Consider the following 15,706-nt stretch of genomic DNA (forward strand, 5'->3'; position numbering starts at 1 on the left):
TTCCGCTTGGGTTGGGAGGGTCTATGCTTTTAGTCCTCAAACCTCCCCGGATGGTGGGCGCTGGAGAAGCGCCGCGCTGAAGCCGTGAACAAATGGTTAACGTCGCTGCGTGGCAGCCGGAGAAGCTGTTCCTCGGGCCCAGGAATGCTTCCTCCTTTCATCCTGCCTCTTTTTCTTCTTTTTCTTCTTTTTTTTCTTTTTTTCTTTTTTTTTTTTTACGGTACCATATAGTGTTTAATAATTCAATATATACATAATCCAAAATAAACACACTAATTAACCTTTGTTTTGAGAAATTTAATTAGTTAATGCTTAGTCTCTGTTCGGATTCCAAACAGTTTGGAGCGGGAAAGGTGCCATGGGGAAAGCATGGCAAAATATGTTTAATGCTGAGCACCTTCAAATATTTAAGCAGTAACGTGGGCTGGACCAATTAAAAAAAAAAAAAGTTATTATACAAGCACGTACATGCTAAAATACCTTCCTGCACTGTTCCCAAACGCCAGCCTTGCTGCGGAACGGTAAGATACACCCGCACGTAAAGCCACCGTATGGAGGAGGGGGCGCGGTGGCTGAGGAGCGGTTGTGGTGCTTGCCAGGAGCCCCCAGAGCGTCCTGCTGGGGCTCGGGGGACAGCAGGGGTCAGGGGGGCACCGAGACTGCCCGCCCTGGACGGGTGACGCTGGAGGGCAAATCCCGCTCTATGTCCCAAATAAATGATGAGTTTTCTGAAAGGCCTGAATCTGTGCTCTGACTCACTGCTACTAGTCATCTACAGCCCAAACGCCTTCAAAATATATTACTGTAGGATAATAATTTTACCCAAATACTCAGGCTTTAATATTCTTCCCCAGCTGAACTGTAAATAAAATTATTTCCTAAGAGCACTTATTTGAGCTTGATTATTAAATACATTGCCAAAATCTGGTCGGTTAATATACTGCCTGCTACTTGAGCTGAAGTATCTAAAAGACAAAGAACGAAGTAAACGAAAAGGAAATCAACATTTTGCTAAATTGCATGTTTTTAAAAATCCTATAATTGAGGCTGCTACTTCATTTCCATTTGTAAAACAGATTGAGTTCCCCTTCCATCTACTAATGGGTCTGGTTTATCTCTGATACTAATTGCAGCGTTTGCGCGGTTCGAGCGGGCTGCTGGTGACGGGACCTTGGGTACGCAAAGCCGAACCGCTCCTGCTGAGCTCCGGGGTGTCGTTGCGGAGCGATACTTGGCACCCAGCTCCGCTGAACCTCAAGCCCTTGGACTTTTTTCCTATGGCTCCAAAGTCTGGGTCAATCAACCAAGATAAACTTGTTCATTCGCTGTCAGGATTATGTGCCTCGGGTCTGGCTTGCGAAGCAGTGGGGAGGTTCAGGTGATAATAAAGCAACAGCAGCCAGTCTGGGTGTTTAATTAAACTCGTCTGCGCTCTTTTTGACCTAGTGACTGGGCTGGAAATGTCACCAGAACAAAGGTTGCTCAGGAGGTTTGCACGTGGGCCTTTCCGCTGTGCAGGGCTTTGGGAAGTTCTGCAGCGTCTCGTCTTTTTTCACGTTATCATCGGGAAGAGAATTGTGCTCTGAAGGTCTGCGGGGGAAAGAAAACAAGGGGGATTTTAGATTAATGAGCCTTTTCTTGGAACCTGCTCTAGCAAATCTGTGCACAGCCCTGAATTTAGCAATTCTGGGCCTGGGTCTGGTGAGAACATGCTGCTTTCAACCCACCCAGAGCTCAGCTCCTCGTTAGCAGCCACTCAAGAGCTCGAGTAGACGCTTTTATTTTGCATTTTATTGCTGGGGTGGGGAGGAAAAGCAGCTTTTCAGAGGATTGTACCCAGGAATGGAGACCCCTCCCTCTCCCCAGCCCCACGGTCTCTGCAGCCGGGACCCTCGTCCGGGTACCCGCATGCAGAGGCCTGTGATAAAAGCCTCCGCGGCGCGCTTCAGCCTCTAACACCGCTTCGGTATCGCGGAAGCAAACTGAGGCTTCGTCCTTTGCCTTCCGTTGTTTCATTTTACATTTACAGAGAATTTATTTTATTTATTTATTTTTTTTAAGGCACTCTTGAAAGCAATCCCTGGGGTTCCCAGGGAGCTCGGTGTGGCAGAGGGAGCCCCGGTTACAGAGCGGCCTTTGTGGAGCAGGTCCGTGGGCTCTCCGCCACCGGCGCCGCGGGGGAGCCTTGTAATAACGACACCGGCATCGACCAGATGTCTTCTGGAGGATTTGGTTTCAGGACGCAGGGCTGCTAGTTCAGGAGGACGTGTTGGGGGGGTTTCTGCTCTAATATACATGATTTGTTTAAAAAGTTTGCAGGTGTTAGAATTTTTATTGAAGTCGGGGAGCTGAGAAATTATATCCAGTCGGTGAGGTAATGCTTGCTCCGCTCAGACTGGGAGTGGGGACAACACACAATCTGCATTAAATAAAGGGCAGCTGTGTTGCCAGCACAACTTTATCCACATGAAAACGAACCTGAGCCACACCAAGTCAGGCCTCCCTTCCTGCAAACGCCCGTAGAGAACAAGAAAATCCGCCGATTGCTCGGTGCTTTCCTCCAAAAGCTGGCGGGGACTTGCAAGGCAGACCCTCCCCGCGGTGGTGGGAGCCCCCCCCCCGTCCTGCTGGCATCGCCCCTGGGCTGCACCCTGACAGCTGGGGGGCGGGCGGGGGGGGCCGGGGGTGCTGCTGGGGCGGCGGAGCCATCCCTGCAGCTTGGCGCGGGCTTCGGCGGAGCGGGAGCAGCTGCCTCCTCTGTCATCGCCCGGGTAATGCCTGTGACGTGTGGTCCCGGAGGGACCCAGGTAGGGACGGGTCCTCGCTTCTGCTCCAGCTGCAGGCTTTCGCTCTGCTAAGCCAGAGAAAAAGGAGAGCACACACCAGCAGTTGTTCCCATGGAGCTGTTCAAGGGTTTTGGGTTTTTTTTTTTTCCCCTCTTTCTTTGGGCTCAGCTTTGGTACTTGCTGAAGCCCCAACAGAGATTTGAGATTTTTTGAAAAATTTTCATTATTTTTTTTAACATAGACAGGTTGTGATGTCAGGATATGAGGTTGAAAGGGCAGCTCTGAGTCAACTCTCGGGTGAATTCTGAGAATTTCCTTTCCACACGGATGAGATCCAGGCATTTATCTCAGTTCAATAAACCCCACTTATTTCTGACTTCAAATAGACTTTGAATCCTTTGTGCCTATGGAGCAGGGCCGGTCATTCGGGTCCTCCGCAGCTCTCGGAGAGGCCGGGACACGCAGAGTCAGCAGGGGAAATATTTTTGGGGTGGCAGCTGAACTGGGCTTTTTTTATATTTTATAAATATATGTATATATATATAAAAGCAGGCCCACCCACTTTTGCCATCTGTATGTCTTGCTGGCAGGCGAAGCTTGCCGTGCGGCGGCTGGGATGTGCGGGTGCAGGCTCTGGCCTCAGCACAGTCTCTCTGGGAATGTTGCATCTTACCCCCGTCACGGAGGTTACACAAATAGGGCTAAAATTAGAGCAAATGATACTTCACAGGTGGAAATTTGTCCCCTGGGGCTCGCGGGGTTTCTACCAGCTGGGACTAAGGAAGGTGCAGCAACGGTGTGGGGCTCCGGTGCCTGCAGGGGTGGCTAGGGGGGTCCCTCTGCCAGAGCCCTCCGTGCCCCGCCGTGCTGCCCCCAACATCCTTCGCATCCCTGAGCCTGGGCTGAGCGAGTCCCGCTGGGTCTTTCAGCTGCCTGAAGTAAATTTTCTCTTATTTCCCTCCAGGCTGTCTTTTCCCCTATTGCTGAATTTCGCGCGGCGTAATGATTTCGAGGACACCATTTTCAATTGCCTTTTACGGAGCTAAAGTTAATACTAAGTTTATGCCGCAGCGTAGCAGAGCTTTAAGCACCCACCAACAGCGTGCGTATTTCAAAATAATGTAAGGGCTCCTAAACCCAAATACTGCTTAAACCCACCACCACACTCCACCGTAAATATCAGCGATGCCTGCCTGAGCTGCGGCGCCAGCGGTAACGGCTCTGCCGGCAGCGTTTATGTGCTCGTTGACATCCCACCGCGATGACCCTTTCATTACGACCAGGAGCAAAAGCCTGTGCAGATGCTGGGGCTGTGGTCGGGTGCTGCTGTGGGGCAGGGAGAGGTGCTGGTCCCCGCCTGTGGGAGGGGAAGGGTCTGGTGGCACCACTGTTGGTGATCTTTGGAAGAAGGTGTCTCGGGGATCTCTGAAAGTGTTGAAATTCAAGTCCTGTTTATGAGAAGGACGTGGCCGCAGCGTGCCTTGCTGCAGGGCGGGGGGTGTCTCCGCGGGGACGGGGCGCTGCTGGTTTTGGGATGCAGAAGGAGCAAGCGCGTGGCTCTGCATGGCACGGCTAGCGGCCAGGACGGAGCTGGAGACCTCCCGATAGTGCTGGCCGAGCTGACTTCAGTAGTTTGCATATCGGGTCTGGCCAGAGCAACCCTCCCTCCTGATCCCCGTGGAGGCCGGCCAGAGGTTGCCCGTGAAGGACAGGCTCGGCCCCTCGGGTTGCCCTGCGTGGGCGCAGCGCTCCGGAGGGATGCTTTGGGAAGCCGCGCTTGTGGCCTTGGGCTGAAGCAGCGATGTGAACGGCTGGGCTCCGGCGGGGCTGGACCGCAGGGTGTCTCGTCCCAGCCTGGACTGCTCCGTGATTGCACGTGAAACCGTGGATCTGTTGGGCTTGGCACGGAAACTCCCCGCGGCTCCAAATGAAGCGAGGCTTTGACTTGAGCTCTCCCGAGGTCAGTGCTGGAGGAGAAGCCGCCCTGCCCGAGCCGTGGCGAGGGCCTTCTCTCCTCTGTGCCGGGGTCACTGGTGTGAAAGGGTTTCCGCCGCTCCTCTTGGGAGAGTTCCCTCTCCGTCAGACCTCGCAGCAAGGAGCTTCTGCTAGGAAAGACTCACCGCTTGCATTTTTCTCTTTCCCTTCCCAGCCCTGCCTGCGCAGGGAAGCCCCTCTGCTCTCGCTTCCACTGCTTCTCTCTCGTGACAGCTCTAGCTAAAGGTCAGATCCAGGCAAGAAAATGTGGGTCTGCTTTCCTTGGTCCCCGAGCCTTGTGGGCAGATGTTCGAGGTGAAGGATTTTAGCTGAGTTACGAATTCAGCGCGTGCCTTCTGTTTATGCCTTACAAGGGAGGCGGCCACATTTGGGTTTTTTAAAGAAATACATATAGTTGGGAGGAACGGAGGGCCTGTCCGAAGAACAGGTTACAAGTGATTGCCAAGACTATGGATTTACCGAGCGCGTTCGCTGCCTTGGGCCGGTGATCTTGACTCTGTTTAGAGAGGAGCAGAGGGATTATAAGAACCCGTGTGTGCAAAAGTACACAAGCCATTAATTATGGCGACCGCTTTGCGATACGGTCTAGCAAGAGCTAATGGAGCACGAGAAACCCGTGGAAAATGTTAGCGAGAGCTGTCAGGATGTTTGTCTTACAAGCTGCTCTGGATGATCTCATCCCTCCCAACGTTTCGGAGGGCGAGGGGTGTGCCGGGTCAGCTGGAGGCGGCGGGCAGACGCCCCAGCCATGCCAGGAGGGCGAAGGGATGGAGGCGCAGGGTCTGCACGAGCTGACGGGCAGAGAGGAGGTCGCAGGGAGCCGGGGCACTTGTTGCTGTGCTCCGCTGCTGGGGACGAAAGACACAGATGGAAAGTGTATGACTTGAGGGCGTTTGGAAAGCATAAAATTGCATCTTTTCTTTCTGCTCCTCTGAAACAGCCTAAAAGAAATGTCATTTGGCGTTGAGGAACCAGGCGAGCGGGGGCCTGCGAGCAGCGCCCGGCGAGGGGCCGCAGTGGGCGCGGGGGATGCAGCCGGGCTGGGGAGGCGCCGCAGCGATGCGTGCGGGGCAAGAACACCTTCTCGGGGCAATTCCTTCTTCCCCCACACCTTCCCTGTGCCGTGGCTCGCAGAGGTGCTGCCCGGGGGACCGAGCGATGACAAACAGGCCAAAAATGATGGCTTGGCGATGTTGGAGCCGGAGGTCAGCTCGCTGTCCTGATTTATAAGAGATCTCGCTCGCTGCGTCCCAGGGCTGCCTTGGCTTTTCATTCATGCTGGCGATGACGAAGAGCCGTGCTTAAACAGCATTACCGTGCTGGCACGGGCTGCTTTTAGGAGCAGGAAACCGCTCCCTTTATCCTCGCTTGATCTTTCGAGTGAAATATGTGCCGTGCTGCTGTCGGCAGTAAGAGCCTCCTAAGGAAAAGAAGAAAGGTTAGCAAGCAGAAGCAGATGTTTACCTTTAACTTCTCGCTTTGTGTGGACTAGGGAGACCGGAGGAGGGAGGCGTGAAGGGAGAGAGGTCTGCAACGCAGAAGAAAGTGCTCCCTGAAGGGCTGAGAAAGTTAATGGTGGATCAAATCTGCCTTTCTCTTGATTTTGCTGTGGCTTTTATTTGGTCTGGCATTTTTTTATTATTATTATTTAAATAATGAAACTATTTAAGTGCACTGTTCTATTAAGAGAAAGATAATTGCTTTTTCTTCCTTCTGCTTGAGCTTCTCAACATGATTAAGGTACAGAAAACAAACGCCTGGACAAGCAGATGATCTCATAGGCACCGACCAGCCCAAGTCACTCTGCCCCAGTTTAAAAACATGGCACTTCTCCAGGATCTATTTGTTTATCTTAATACGGCGATTTGTTTTTCTATATTGCTCTCCATAATTATCACCATGCTGCGAATTCACCGGCTCTCGGCTCAATGTAATATAAATCTAGAATTAGTCTATTGAAGTCAATGTCAGATACATTTGCTTTAACAACTAAACTAGGTCTTAGTCTCATTTATCCTACTGTAGCTCCAAACTAACTCCACCAAAGTAAATCCAGCTTCTCTCTCACGGGCATTTTCCGAAAAGCCCTTGCCGCGGTCCTTGGCTACACCTTCCACCCTCGTGCTGAACGTCACGCTGCTGCAAGACAACTCTTGTGGCATCTTGCTCTGCCTTCAGACTGAGCCTGGCTTTAAAGCCTTGCTTTAAACCCGTGCTGAAAGCTGCCTGCGTTTGACCCAGCTGGAGAAGAAAGGGCGGCTGGGTCGGAGCCATCGCCTCCCTCTGCGCCGCTGGCGATGCACGTTGGCGCTCCTTCGCCGCTTTAGTTCAGCCTCGCTCCTAAACTCTGGGTAGACCTGGGTTCAGGCTGCTCTTAAATGTGGTGCTCGAACCTTTTGTTTTCATCTGCACTGCCAAGTCTGGAAATGGCTTTTACGGGCCCGTGAGATCCCTTGGTTTCGTTGTCTCCCCGCGTATCTTGTGCCTGGTTAGTGCTGAATCAGGGTTTATTCTTAGAGTCCAATAATTATCCTTCCCAAGCTTGTTCTCAGTAGCTTAGCAGGGAGAATTCACAGAAAAATACTGAAAGGCAAAAAAGCAGGCCTGGTTTAAAAACAAACACACACACAAAAATCAGTGTTATTACTGTTAGTAGGGTTGACATCTGCTAGTCAAAGCTGTTGAATCGGAAATTTCAATTCTAAATTGTTGTGTTTCGGGATTAAGCGTGGGGCGAGCGCAAGGGTCGCTGCTTCTCACCGCCGGGCTCAGTCCTGGCTCTCCCCTCCCGGTGAGCTGGCTGGCGTCTGGCTGTTTTCATCCTCGGATGAGAACTGAGGCCGCGCAGCAGAGCCGACCCCCGCCAGCCCTCCCGCACCGCGCGTATGGATAAACCGGCTCCGCTGGGCCGACGGTGTAACTGGACGGGGCCGTCGCAGCCCTGGAAACTTCCCCCCAAAATTCATTGCCCCCCCCCCCCCCAAAAAGAAAAAAAATGTTAAGGTTTACATTCAGGGGACTCTATTTCTTCGTTACAGAAAAATTATAGCCTCAGTGTGTACGTCTGCAGACGGCGGCTCGTAAATGACGTGCGTGTCCCCCTGCCCAAGCTCGGGAAGGAGCATCCGAGGCATCGATGGCCGGTCCCCGTCCCCTGGCGTGAGCCGCCTCCCCATTTGGGGGGTGGTGGTGCCACCCCCGGACCCGTCGGGCGCACTGGGTCCCTGCTCGGGAGGGATGCTGCAGCCCGCGCTGTGCGCCGTGGGCTCCCGGGTGTTCCCCAGAGGGGATGGGTTCCCCACGCGCGTGGCTATTTTTTGGGTGGCTTTTTCGCAGGTTTTGGTCGGAGATGGCCACGGTGATGAGGCGCAGCCACGAAAAGCAGCAAAACGCGCGGGGCAGGACGGATCTCCAGCCGCACAGGCTGGGAAGCTGACGGCAAGCCCAGGGGGGTCGTATCCTTTCAAATCTGAGCAGCGTGCCCTGCGATTTCAGCCGTTTCCTAGTGCATTGGGTGTTGAGTTTGGGGGTGCAGTGCTTGCCTGGGCGGGTGGTGGAGAGGGGCTCAAAAGCGTGCAGCTAAGCTTGGGAAAAAGCCCTAGGAACACTGGGAAACCTTCAAGAGGAGGGTAAGAGGACTGTGAATATTGAAGACGATGCTGAGGGCCAGGGAAGCAGCGGGCCAGCAGCCAGACTGAGGTTGAGGAAAGCTCTGCCAGCTGGACAGGGGCCACGGCAGCTGGAAAGCATCGCCGCCCCCCGGGCAAGCGCTGCGGGCGCGGGGAGCCGGAGGGCGGACGCGAGTCGTGGCTTATCCGCGCGTGCAAAGCCAGCGGCGTCGGGCGGAGGACTCGGCCTCCGCTCGGATTTGCTCTTACGTGGATATACGGGTAGAAATTATCAGGGAAAACGCAGGTCGCTGGGCTGCGCTCGACGGTGCTGAGCCGCCGAGGGCGGGGGGACCACGGCCGGCCCCTGCTCTTCCCCTGGAAGGAGCTAAGTGCTCTCCTGTGGGCTCCCGTAGCCATTTCTAATAAGGAAAATATATAACTTTTCAATCTTTTCTGATTTTCTGGTAATCTGGAGGAATTCTGATATAGATTAGGGATTTTTTTCCCCCTTCCTCAGGTGGAAACACGCCTCGTGCTTCCCAGTGTTTTCCCCCAACTTTTTCTCCAGCCGCTGCACAATAAGTGCAGCTCGCAGCTCTGTGCTGATCCTCGATAAGGCAGCTGGAGAGAAGCTATTTTCTGATTTTCAGATACCGTAGTTTATCTCTAATGCTAGTTTTCACTGGCAGTTTAAGAACTTCTTAGAAAACTCTTCAACTTCCCCCTTAGTACCAAGATGGTAAGAGGCAGATAAAATTTATCGTATACTAATAACCAGCAAAAAAGTTTACAGGTTGTCTTAGATGATAACGGGGGGCTATTATTTGTGGTTTTTGAGGTGACACGTGGCTCACCCCTACCCTGAGAAGAAAGGGAAATGATTAGCCACCCTTTCTACTGGACTTAAAAAAAAATTTTACCCAAAGAATGTAGACTTTTTACTATAAACTGTTGAGACTTGAAGATTTTGGGGCAAAAAGCTTTCAGTTCAGAGCTTAAAGTTCTGATTGAGAAATGTCCCCAAGGGGAGTTTCTTGCCGGGGGGTTTTGCTGGCCGGGCCATACGTCCCGCGTCGCCCCGCGATGCCCTTTCAAATGGTGCCTCATCGGGGATGAGGCTGGGCTTGGGAGCTCTCCCCGTCAGGGGAAAGGGAAGCTTTTTTGGTTAGGAAAAAAAATAAATTACTATTTTCCATAGGACAGCAGGCCTGTCTCTAAAGATTTCTGCTACAAAACCACAATTTTTCCGTAAAACATTGTTCCTGCTGGCTACGCGCCTCGCTTCAGAGCAGAGAGAGCTTCTGGTCCTTCCCTAAGCGTGCCCCAAACCAGCGATATCTGACCAGCTCCTGCTCCCCATTAAAATTCAAAACACAGCCTTTCTCGCCATTCCTTTTCTCAGATGACATTTAAACCTGTCAGTGGTTACAACTGGTGTCGTGTAATCTTCGTAACCAATGTGAAAATTGCTCTCTCGCTTCATGATGGCTTCTAAAATGAGAAAAAGGATGGCTGAGGATGGACATAAATACGCCGAAATGCCTGTGTGCTGCTTTCCTCGTCGCTGGTCCGACAGTGTCTCCACCGCTCCTCCCCTCGGAAAGCAAAATAAACCCGGGCAGCGGCGAGTAATAACGTGCAGCACGCAGGGGTGAGAAATACATTTCCCAGCGGTCAAACGGGACGGGCCCCGCGCCGGCCCCGGCCCCGCGCCGCGTTCGGTGTCACACCCGTGTGGGACGTGGCTGCCGAGAAGTCGGAGCTCGTCCCTGGGACCAGCTGGAAGGGGGTCCCTAAAGGGGTCCTCAAAGATCCCCTGAAGGGACTCCTTCACCCTCGGGCTCCACCCTGGCGTTTCGGTGCCAGGCTGGTCGCATCCCGAGGGGCTCGGGCTGGGCTGGAAGGGGCCTCTGGGGATCATCCCATCCAACGCCCTGCTTGAGCAGGCACCCCCAGAGCAGGTGGACACCTGGAGCGTGCCATAGAGAGCGACAGCCGAGCTGCCGACGCACACGGCCCGTGCCGGTAGGTCACCGTATGGTCAGTATATGGCCACGCACCGGCGCTGCTTTGAGCTTTAAATACACATGCGAACCATCTTGATTGCTTTCGTCTGGGATGGCCACTGGTAAAGAGCGACCTATGGTTGCTTTATGCAGCACAAAGGGTGCTAGACTGTCCTATCGAGCTGTTTCCATTTCTCCCTGATTAATGCATTCGAGTCTACAGTCATTTGTTTTTATAAACTTCACAAACAAAAACTTAATGTTGATGTTTTGGTACCAAGCTCAAATATGGGAACAATTTTATTCTCAACGCCAGCATTTCTGACGCGAGAACTGAAACGCGTCCAGAAACGCTGTGTTTTCACTGAATATTCTTCGGTCCCAAGATATAGCATTTTTAAAGCGTTACAGAAGCAAAAACAATCCCAGTGCCTTGAAAGCTTTTTATACTGACTCCGCTTCATGGAAATACTGACTCGGGGCCAAATGGCTGATTATGTCGTATGATGTAAGAAGGAGTTAGAAAGCTTAGCAGGGAATTAGAATAATGCAGTTTGTGTGTGTCTGTGTGCAGCAAAGGGGGGGACACAGTATTTATTAGAAAGCTTTAAATCTTTCGCAGCTCTATGTTAGTCGCTTGCAAACCTACGGCGGGCCCTGTTGAAAGCGAAGGGGATTTGGTGTCTGACAAGCTCTTAACTGCTGAACTGAGCTCCTGGTCGAGATCTTTTCAGTTCATTGAAAAGCTGCAAAATCCCCCTTGCTGGGGTGTGGAGGAAGCAAACGCCGCTGCCGCTGCGTAGACGAAGAAAAGGACTTTGCTGCGTTATTCTTCTGGAAGGGGAATGAGGGATGTGGCGGTGTCGGGGGGGCTAAATTGTGGCCTGGCTTCTGCCCTCGCAGCGAGCTAAAGGTGGAGGTTTGGGGGCTGGACGCTGGCGTGGTGCGGGCGCTGGCAAAGGGAGGGTGCAACGCAAGGGGAGCCCCAGCCCTGGCCCTTCCCTGCGCCGGCCCTCGCTGCTGGGAAACATTGCACCGGGGGAGACTTCATGGTTTGCTTTACCTTGTTGTCCTCCCAGGGAGAAAAGCCTTTCATTGCAAGCATGAACTCTGAGATGAGTAAAAATCAAAGGTGACCCAAGTGCCTGGAGGCATCAAAACAGCCACTGAATTGTTCAGCTTGTTTAATGAAACGGAGCGGCACAAAGACACAGTTCACGTATAGATTTATATATATATACAACAACGCTGGCACTCAAACAATTTATGGAGCTCGCTGCAAATTGTAAGATGGGGAAGCCTGGCTGCTGTCGGCTGTTTGAGAGAGATTTGGGATGGAAAGTCCTATCAGAAAACCTGCCCTGGCCGTAGCGTTGTGATGGCAGAACGCGAAGGAGCTGGGGACGCGCCGACTCGTGGCTGCTGTTGAAGGCCGAGGGTAAGCTGCTGCTTAAACCTCGAAGTGCCGCTTGCTGGCATCATCTCGCCCTCGAGTCGTGCCTCCCTGTAGAGCCGGAGGGTAACCCGCTGTCCCTGCCCCGCCTGCGGGACGGACAGAGCTACGAGGCAGATCTGCTGCCGTTCGCTCCCGCTTTCCGAGCATACGTGTTGTCTAGGAGGGCGTGCCCACGCACGTGCCGCGGCGGAGCATGCCGTCCCTTCCGTGGCGGCTGGCCCCCGTTCCCAGCCGAGCGGCTGCGAGCGAGCAGCCGGCGGCCCCTGCCGCCCCTCCTGCCCGCAAGGCGGCAGCGCTCGGCCCCGTGGCCGTGCTTTCGGCCAGCCAGTTACTGGCGTGAGGGGTGGATGAGGCTGTGCCACCGCGCCGCGTCCCACCTCGAGTCAGCCACGGGACGAGACGAGATGCGAGCGCCGAAGTCTATTTGATGCCTGTATCTGAAACGCCGGGTTTGAATGATGGCGCAGGTCACTAGGTCCTTAATTTCCTCTTTAATGGATTTTCTAATGCATTTGATGAATAAATAGGTGCTCAATCGTGAATAGAAATACCATTTGCGATCTTGGACTTGAAACGGGGCCTTAATGTTGCCATTATTTATGTTTACAGAAGTCCTGCGGACCTCACGGGAGGTGGAATACGCACAGATGCTGAAACGACCGGGGCTGGAAGCGGGCAGCGGTGTCAGCCCGGGCCGCTGCCAAAGGAACAACTCGAGTGCCCGCAGGGTTTTCAGAACATGAATGATCCCATTGACTCCCGATTGCCCGCGGACGCGTCCCGGGCTGAATGGGTCTTGTGTTCGCACGGAAAGACGGTCCAGAAGGAACCGAGAACGTTTCCAAGCCGGCATCGCTAAATGTTGCTTTGTATGTGCGGAGTGGCTCCCCCAGCCCTGAGCTGGGTTGCCGGCGACGGTGCTGGCGGGCGAGCCTGGGGCTGAGCCCGGGGAGGAGGAGGAGGAGGAGGAGGAGGAGGAGGAGGTGTGAGCGGGGTCCGGCCCGTGCCCTGACCCGCTCGGCCCCTCGACGGGCATGGCGCTCACTGCGTGGGTTCGGCCGTCCCTACCTAGCTCGGAGCCGTCTGCCGAGACGGTGCAGCCGTTTGAGCCTCTCGGTTTTACACGTACCCCGTTGGCGCAGAGTAACGCGATTATACATTCGCATCGATTTGTGTAAAGCTGGCAGCGTCCTCGGCGAATATTGTTGTCCCTTCCGTTTTTAAATGGCATTACTGTTAACAGCAATGTATCGTCGTTACCAGCAAGGCTTTAGAGGATGCACGAGCAAAGCGTGATATTACCTAAACCTCTGCGGGTACTGTGTGATAATTAATCAGGCGTGGGCTGGTTACGTTTTCACCTTGCTCGGTAGAGAATAGCGCAATGCCACGGAGCAGGATTTTGGTTAAAACCCTCCGGTGGGGCGATCCCCGCCAGGCCAGGCCGGCTCTCTCCCCGTATGTACACGAGAGCGCCCTGGGCCAGAAGCCTCGTGCGTGTCTTTTCCTTTCAGCCGAAGCATCAGGTAGCGCCGGGTTGGTGCCAGAGGTGAGATCCAGCCCAGAGGAACCAAGGGTCCCGTCCAGGGCTGCAGACCCCCAGGCTTTGCCGGCCCAGATGTCATTTGATTTTCTGGGGTCTCATCCTGCAGCTGCTTCGGCCGCGGTGCTCCCTCCGGCTGCGGTGCTCCCTCCGGCCGTGCCTTTATGTGTTAACGGGACAGAGCCGGCAGCGGGAAGGGGTAGCAGAAGTCGGCATCTGTCTTGCTGTCCAGCAAGCCACATAACAAATATCGATGCCAAGTGTAATCCTGCTTCAGTTAAAACTGTTGCTTTAGTTTGTCATCATTCATTGTTCGGAGTACAGCTGCTTAATGACAGGATGTGGGAAATGAAGTTTGGGGTGGTTTGGTTTTTTCTGATGTTCTCGTAGGCTTTTTAAAATAAAAATTCCTGAGCAACGGAGGGAGAGAAAGCGCTCACACAAACGCCCGGGTTCGAATGCCGAGGCGCAGGCTGGCCGGAGCGAGCCTCCCCTCAACGAGGCTCCGGAGACGGAGGTTTTGCCCTTAGCTTTAAAAATAACCGGCTGCGTAAGGCCGGGCAGCATCCGCGCCTGGGCTTTGTTTGCTTACGTTACGCATCTGGTGCAGCTGCCTCTGCCCAGTGCCTTGCAGTTGGTAGGAAGAAATGAAAAGTAAAAGACAAATGCCAGGTATCTGCGTGGGGCCGCTCCTTTGCAAAATGCCCCGTGTCCAGTGAAGTTAGCAAATGTTAGATTTCGATCCTAAATGCAGGGGAACGGGGGGAGAATTATCCGTACGGACTCTGAGCAAGCGGATGAAATATGAGGCTGGAAGAGACGATCCCAGCCCTGCCGAAAGCCGGGGTGCCTGGGGTTCCCTTTTCGTTTTCAGCTCCATTTTAATAATGACCTTAACCTTTATACAGGCCACGCTGGGGCTCTGCCCCTTCTGCACGTAACTGCTTCTAGTTGATGGCGCAGAACTACCGGCGGGCGCCTGGTCCGGGCTCTCGGTGGGAACCCTCTTGCCTGGGTGCGCTGCGCATCACGTAAGCAAACGGGGAGGCCGAAGGGTTCGGTGGGAGACGCGTTTCATCCAGGCTTCAAACTCATTTCTGGCAGGCGCGGCCCTTGGAGAACCACCGAAGGCTGGGATGTGGCCAGCTAGTCTGCATAATTGCTAGCCCATCCCCTGCTTCAGTGCGCCTCTAGGAAGATTCTCTCTCCTCCTCTATGTCTATTTATTAAGCCCGGTCCTGAACTATGTGAAATCAGGGTGGAATTTTGCCTGAGGTTCCCCTCCGCCGGCTCAGGGCTCCTCAGCAGCATAAGCCAAATTAAAGGAGGTGCTGGGGTTGGGATGAACCCGCTCCGGCTTATCGGCGAGGGAGGAGGAGAGGAGTCGGGGTGCCACGCTCGCTGCCCGCAGCGCTGCCGGCAGGACGGGGAGCTGCCGAGCTCCCCGCGCTGGGCTTCCCGCATGGCTGGGATTTCCCATGTTTTACGATCTCGGAGAAATGTCGCGCTTTTTTCTAGGATTATTTGATATATTCTTACAGTAATCTATTACCAGCACATCACCGCCATGCTCATCACCGCTCTCTTCGTCCAGAAGTTGCTCCTTTTTTTTTTTTTATTGTATCCTTTGAAAATTTCTATTTCCAACAAGCCTACTGTTATCTCTTTTTTGCTATTTTAAGTTCTGTGGCACAAAAAGGCTGACTCACAAAAAGCCGTGTCATAGGAAATACTGCCTCAGCTGAGGAAATAATTCTCAGTTCATTCTTCCACCATGTGCTTTGGGTTTTGTTATTTTCTTTTTTTTTTTTTTTTCCCTCTTCTTTTTGTGTGCGTGTCTTTTGGTCTCATGTTCTGGCACACATCTAGCACCAGGAAAGACTGAGAGCTATTTCTAATGCACTGGTCCACCCCGGCCAATGTCTCTCTGTACATACCCCGAAGTGTTTTATGTACCTGCTGGAAATGTGACACGGGGTGCTCGCACAGCTCGTAAAATTTGGTCTCCTGTTGGAAACGTTTTGTGGAAATAACGCTGCCTAATCTACTGCAGCCGTTCACAGTTAACGCTGTCGCGGCGCGCATCGGAGGGGGTGAAGATTACAGCCGGCTCGGGGAAGTTTGATACGTTACCTGAAGTCCTCAAGAATAAAAATGAAAGAAATGGATGTTCAACAAAATGTAGATAATTGGCTGAAAAGGGGGAAGTACGGGAGGCTCCAGCAAAGTCATCCTTCTGGCTGGACCTGCGCTGCGTTCGGCTCCTGAGCAGCGCCCGCAAACCCCCTTTCGCAGCTCAGGGACGGTAT

At 53.4% G+C, this 15,706-nt stretch overlaps 1 long non-coding RNA gene across 1 annotated transcript; it reads left to right on the forward strand.

The window, feature by feature from the left end:
- The first annotated feature begins 1,451 nt into the window (after positions 1-1,451).
- LOC142059483 (uncharacterized) lies at positions 1,452-2,311 on the forward strand. The gene is made up of 2 exons (XR_012661376.1): positions 1,452-1,588; positions 2,062-2,311. It is a non-coding gene; the product is annotated as an uncharacterized LOC142059483 (long non-coding RNA).
- The last annotated feature ends 13,395 nt before the right edge of the window (positions 2,312-15,706 follow it).

Source organism: Phalacrocorax aristotelis, chromosome 7 (genome assembly GCF_949628215.1).
Source record: "Phalacrocorax aristotelis chromosome 7, bGulAri2.1, whole genome shotgun sequence".
NCBI classification, from domain to species: Eukaryota; Metazoa; Chordata; class Aves; order Suliformes; family Phalacrocoracidae; genus Phalacrocorax; species Phalacrocorax aristotelis.